Genomic DNA, 6,317 nt, shown 5'->3' on the forward strand with positions numbered 1-6,317 from the left:
GCCCAAATCCTGTGAGTCGGCACATAACTCAAGCACTGGGCTAGTGCTAGTGATCACTGCAAAGGAGGAACGGAGAGAAGTAGCATCATGCCCAGACTGCAGAATGACTGTTCAGCAGCTACGACTGCCATGAATCTGCCGAAACCCCCATGTCTCCCTTATCTCTGCTTTGTGGAGGGCCAAGGTGGGTTGGGAGAGTCAGAGAAAAATGTATTTTATTGAAATACAGCATTTCATATTATATTTTTGAACTCTAAGTTTGCATATAATAAGACTTATCTTCAACATTCTCTTTTTCTCCCTTTTATAACAAATTCAGTCCTTTGATAGCTGCTGGACTGACAGCTCCGGAACGGAAGGTTTTTTTTATAGCACAGGCAACAACATGCAAGCTTACAATGGTCCAGGAAAGGTCTCTTAATGGAACACTCACTAGGAGTGAAAGGGTAGTTCAGTCTCTCTGCCCAGTCTCTTCTTGGTCTTTCTATACAACTGGTCAATCAGGATTTAGCTAATGGTAATTTGTGGGCTGGTTGACTGATGGACTTGATGAATGAGAGATGATAGATAGGGTGGGGGTAGGCCATGAAAGGCCTTGAAAGTAAACCAGGTAGCTTACCTTTGACACAATCAAGGCAGAGCCAGTGGATGGCTGCAAACAGAGGGATGACATGGATCAGTGACAGGCTAGGAAAATGATCGTTGCAGCAGCATTCTCAATGCATATGAACAGGGCAAGACTGTATGTGTAAAGGCCGGAGAGAAGGATGTTGCAGAAAATCGTGCCACAAGATAAGGGCCTGGGTGAGTGTTTTAGTTGAGTAGATAGATAGGAAAGGTTGTGTCTTAGAGACAGAATTTTGAGAAAGAATTGGCAAGATTTAGATAGAGCTTGGAGGTGGGGACTTAGAGAAAGATCTGAATTATAGATGATGCCCGGGATACAGTCCTGAGTGACAAGCAGGATGGTGGCGTTGGCCACAGTGACTGAGAAAAGAAGTAGGAGGGTAGGTTTGAGGGGGAAGGTTAAGACCTCTGTTTTTACCCACTTTGGGCTTGAGCTCATGGCTAGACATTTATGAGGAGATGTCAGAGAGACCCCAAGGTTTTCAGAACGAGAGCTTGTTGTGTTTCAAATAGTTAATTCTTTTATCTTCCCTGAGCACAATGCTTTTATAATAAAAAAATTACTTGCTGTTTGGGTATCAGCAGTTTCCTGTGTTTAAGTTTACCACAATTGCACTACAGCTACCTTGCTAGTGTTCTTTAGCCCTCTAACATTTTTAGCGATAGGAGTGTGCATTTCCTTTTCTGGAGAGACTGGAGGCAGGAAATGCTGTCCATTTTTATCTCTGATATGTCGTGTATTGTAGAGAATTAAGAAGTATGACCTGTTGTTTTTTGAAATTCCCAAACCAAAAAGGCTTATCGGAGCGCGAGCTTTTACCATCTGTCAGGCATAGTTCTCACACTTCATAAAACTGCCTCTCACATTGGTACCATTTTTTGTAACAGTTTGTTAATAAATTCCATCCAAATCTTGAAGTGTTTCACATGACAAGCTGAAGAATATCCCTGATAAAGCATGCTTATTCTGCTTAGCAGCCCTCCAGGGACTGCCAGGCTCATGTTTTTGTGGAAGGAAGCAGAGATAACATTCCTTAGCAGAGGATGCCAAGCCTACATAATTAAATGACAAGTACAGTGCAAAGGGCTAAAAAGGAAAAGGTCCTGAAATCTGAGACAAACAATTTTTAGAGAAAGTTAGATTCACCGATTTCAAGATCAGTTTTAGTTCATTAGATGCAGTGAACAGGATATTATTGCTTGAAAGATCTTCAGTTCAAGTTGCTCCCAGCTGACCAGTCATTCTCTGTGCATTAAATTATAGTGTTCATGTAAAGTGTCTATTCCTATTAGTATTACATACAGCGATCACCAAGGAAGAGAAGAATGAACTAAACTTCACAGAAACATCTCTAAGAGGACTAATGACACTGTTTTAATCATTCCCCGGGAGACACCCACATGGTTGATCTATGCTATACACATACATTAGGAAGGAAGAGGATATCTACATTTTTATTGTACAAAATTTCATTGAGATTTTCAATGAAAATACGATTGGTACAATATATGATCAATCACATCTTGTTCCAAAAAATAGAATTCATAGGAAGTACTTTGCAAAATTGTTATGAAGCTCTCTATAAACCTGAAATGATAAGTTGGAAACAGCTTGTCTTCTGGACTCTTTCAAGTGGGCATGGAGTCCAAACTGCTCCACAAAATTGAATCTTATCCATCTTTGGAAGAACAGAAATAATTTCTCATATTCCTGTAGTTAAAGAAAATGTTGGCACATCTTGAAAAATTACAGCTTCCTTCATCTCACTGAGTACTTGTCTCACTCTGCAGTTGTATCATAACATATAGCAAGAGATGCAGATGTCAAGCCATTATGTATTTCATTTTAATTACTGATCTTAAATGTCCAAATTCTAAGATGGATCATCCAAATTCTTCAATAAGATTTGGGGGTGGAACTGACTCTGGAGCCTGCTCAAAAACCTTGCAGCTCCCAGGAGACCTGTCTGGAGCCCAGAGTATCAGCCAGAGTTGAGTGTCACCTTACTGGAGGCCCTGTCCTCTGCTCCAGCTCATATCCCAGGCAGCTCCCCTGCCTACACCATTGGAGTCATGCTGCCAGGACTTCTCCGGCCCCAGTCCTTTAAAGCAGGTTCCTGGTCATAGAAGAATCCCTGGGGTTCCAGGGTATATTACCTTTTCAGTCTAATCTCTGCAGTGCCAGATGACATGATTTGTGTTCCCCATCTCTGCCCACACACAACCCAGTCCCCATCCCCTTTCCCATACAGAGCAAGCCATCAATGTATCCTCGGAAGGGATGGGATGGTGCTGTGGAGGCAATTGACTGGACCCATCTGCATGAAAGATTTGACATCAGAAGTGGAGGTTCCCCTCCATGCACAGAATTAGAGTAACAATCTGGCCCTCTGCTCTTGAGTATGCTACTGTAAATCTGAAGTAACCCCAATCAGTTAAAATCCTGTTCTTATTGACAATGTAATTAATTCAGTACAGTCAATTTATAGCAGTATATACTCCTTAAAGTATAGGTGAGGGGACAATTTGATCTAAAATATAGAAAAATGTTAAGACAATCAAATGCAAAATTATAATTAATTATAAGAACTTCAGAACAAGAATGACCATACTGGGCCAGACCAACAGTCCGTCTAGCCCAGTATCCTCTCTTCTGACAGTGGCCAATACCAGATGCTTCAGAGGGAATGAACCGAACAGGGCAATTATCTAATGATCCACCCCTGTCATCCAGTCCCAGCATCTGGAAGTCAGAGCCTTAAGGACACCCAGAGCATGGGGCTGCAAATACAAAAATACGAATTGTAAAACTATACAGATCATAGTGCTGCCTATTAGTATATGTTTGGCTTCTGAAGAAATGTACACTCCAGAGACTTTAAAAATAAAAACTCTTGGGCTACTTTATCTGCTTAGCTGCTATGAGACAGGGATTTCAGCCCTTTGTTCCCAAGCCTGTTCACTCTGTTAAAAATTCACTACTACAAATTATCCCTTTCCATCATCAGAACATCACCACACATGGATGTGGGTTTTTCTTTTCAAATTTTAAAAAATTATTCAAACAAAAATGCTTGAGTAAGACTAGGCTACAGTAACACCACAGCACTCACAGGCTTCATTGCTAGTCAACCCCATTTAGTAAGAAAGAATTATAAGTTTCATGAGTAAATGGCTAGAAAATGTTTCCACAGGAAAAGCTTCATAATCTCATGTGGTTTGTTTCTTGAAAGAAGCATCTTCAAGGCTATAACTCTTTTAAAAATACCATCCCATCAATACTATACTGTAGAGTCATAATTACTTCAGATCTTGGTACTATTGCAAATCACAGGGATCCCAACTAAAAATCCCAGTGAACATACTCATTTTATTCTTTATAGTCCAGGACACACAAGGACACACACACACACTCCAGAAATAATTGCCTAAATGAATCATTGCCTATGACAATTTTTTTTAGTGTTAATTAAAAAAAGACACCACAATGTCATTTTTAAAATATTCAAAGAGAAAAGAGATTCAGTGCTGGATGTAACACTAAATATAAAGTTTTACAGTGCTAGGCAACCATCTCAGAACTAATATGCTACTGTTAACTAAGAACAGCCATACTGGGTCAGACCAAAGGTCCATCAAACCCAGTATCCTGTCTGCCGACAGTGGCCAATGCCAGGTGCCCCAAAGGGAATGAACAGACAGGTTATCATCAAGTGATCCATCCCCTGTCACCCATTCCTAGCTTCTGTCACTTCACACTCAGATAACAAGCATTTTGTCATTTTTTCTTCATTTAATAACTAGAAGATTTCTTATACAGAAATATTATCAAAGGGAGATACTGTACTTTTTAGAGGAAAATTTTCAATTTGTCATGGGTACACAAATTGGCATTTGTACTCACAAATCAGGCAATTGTACATATAAACACCAAACTGCACACACAAATCAGTATTTGTGTGCACAGCTGACTACTTTTTAGAAACAAGCTAAGGTATTTACATATATTTAAAGAGGCATTCCCAGAATGTACAGGTACAGAGTTACAGGCCAACTGGAAATTTGTCCCTTAATTTAGTCTCTCTATATATGCATATATACACACTGTTTTGAAATCATGTAGTTTATGGACAGTTTTTGAGCAATATCCTGTATTTTAGATAATATGAAAAAGAAGGAGGAATATTGCTTCCACTATGATAAGCAAAAATTCTCATCTTCTGTACTTCTGAAAAGATTCAAGATTATTAAACGTGCTGACACACTGCTGAGGAGATTCAAGGCATCTGTGGCCATGCTACTTGTTTTGTACTCTGTCTTTCAATACTATTAAATCTATGATAGTCTTCTTAGTTTTGTTTTTTTTTTAATTCCATTTTATGTGGTTCTAGTTTTCAGACAGATTCAAGAATGACACAAACGCCTTCCTCCACCCACAGACCTTGGATTCCTGCCACTGGCTACACCCTTCCAACTAATGTGGAACATGAAGCTGTGTCTGGTCCCATATATCCATAAATGGAAGGAAGGCCAGCACAGACGATGTAGGAATGAACAAATGAAGCAAGCGTCCACAGTTTCTTTCCTGACTGTGGATCCCTAACACAGGCACAGCAAGGCTTATTTTTAATGGATTCATTTTATTCTGATTTTCAGACAGGAGTGTCATTTCATTGTCAGGTTGTTGTTTTAAAAATGAAGTAAATTAATCTAACTATAAAGCTTTATCCGAGCTGTTGAGGTGAGAGCAGATCTCTTCTGTCTGAGCATATTAGCAGCAAATAAACTATGCAGAATGTTTGTTTGGCTGAAATCACTGCATAAGCAGTTATATAAGTGCACTTGAAATGTACGGAATTCTTTTGTTTACTGAGAAATCCTTCACCTTTTGTAAATTAAAAGCTCAAAGTTATCCTTACTTCAGCTATTCCTTATTCTTATGCCCTGTATCAATCATTATTCTTTGGATTATTAACAATACTGTATTTAGCACCATATTAAACAATGATAGGCTAAATAATACCAAATATGACAGTTGCTTCCCAGGGTTTGTATTTATCATCACCAGTATTAGTAATAATTTGAGGCCTGATCTTATGTCCCATTCTCATATCAGTACTCCTTAAAGTCAATGGGAGCACCTGCATGAGTGAGGGGTATGCACTTCAATATGGGGTACAAGATGAGGCCCTTAAGCTGAAGGAAGGACTATATATAGAAACATTAAGGCACAGTGATGTTGGGGAACAATGTGCAGGTGCACCACCCTACACAAACACCAGAAAGAACGGTTGCTGAAGTAGACACAGTATTTGAATCCCTGCATCTCAAAGAGTGCTGTTGTTCACCCTTGGAAAGACTAATGTCTATTCCGCTGTGTGGCTAGCCATGGTTCCACTCACTCTCTATCCTCCCTCACCCAGTTTGGAGAAGTTAGCACTGGCAGTGTCATTAGCCTGACAGAAACCTTACACCCTGTGGAAGCTGCTTAGGGTATTGACACTGCATTTGGCAAAATATACAAAATGTGTCACACACACACATGCACACACAAGCATGGGATAGTATCCAGGGCAACGGAACCATACAGAGAGCAATAGCAAAAAACACGATGAGTTCATTCAGGGATGCTGGAAAATTTGTATAGTGGGGGTGCTGAGAACCATTGAACCAAACTGTAAACCCTGTAT

This window comes from Natator depressus, chromosome 4 (genome assembly GCF_965152275.1).
Source record: "Natator depressus isolate rNatDep1 chromosome 4, rNatDep2.hap1, whole genome shotgun sequence".
Classification (NCBI taxonomy): Eukaryota; Metazoa; Chordata; order Testudines; family Cheloniidae; genus Natator; species Natator depressus.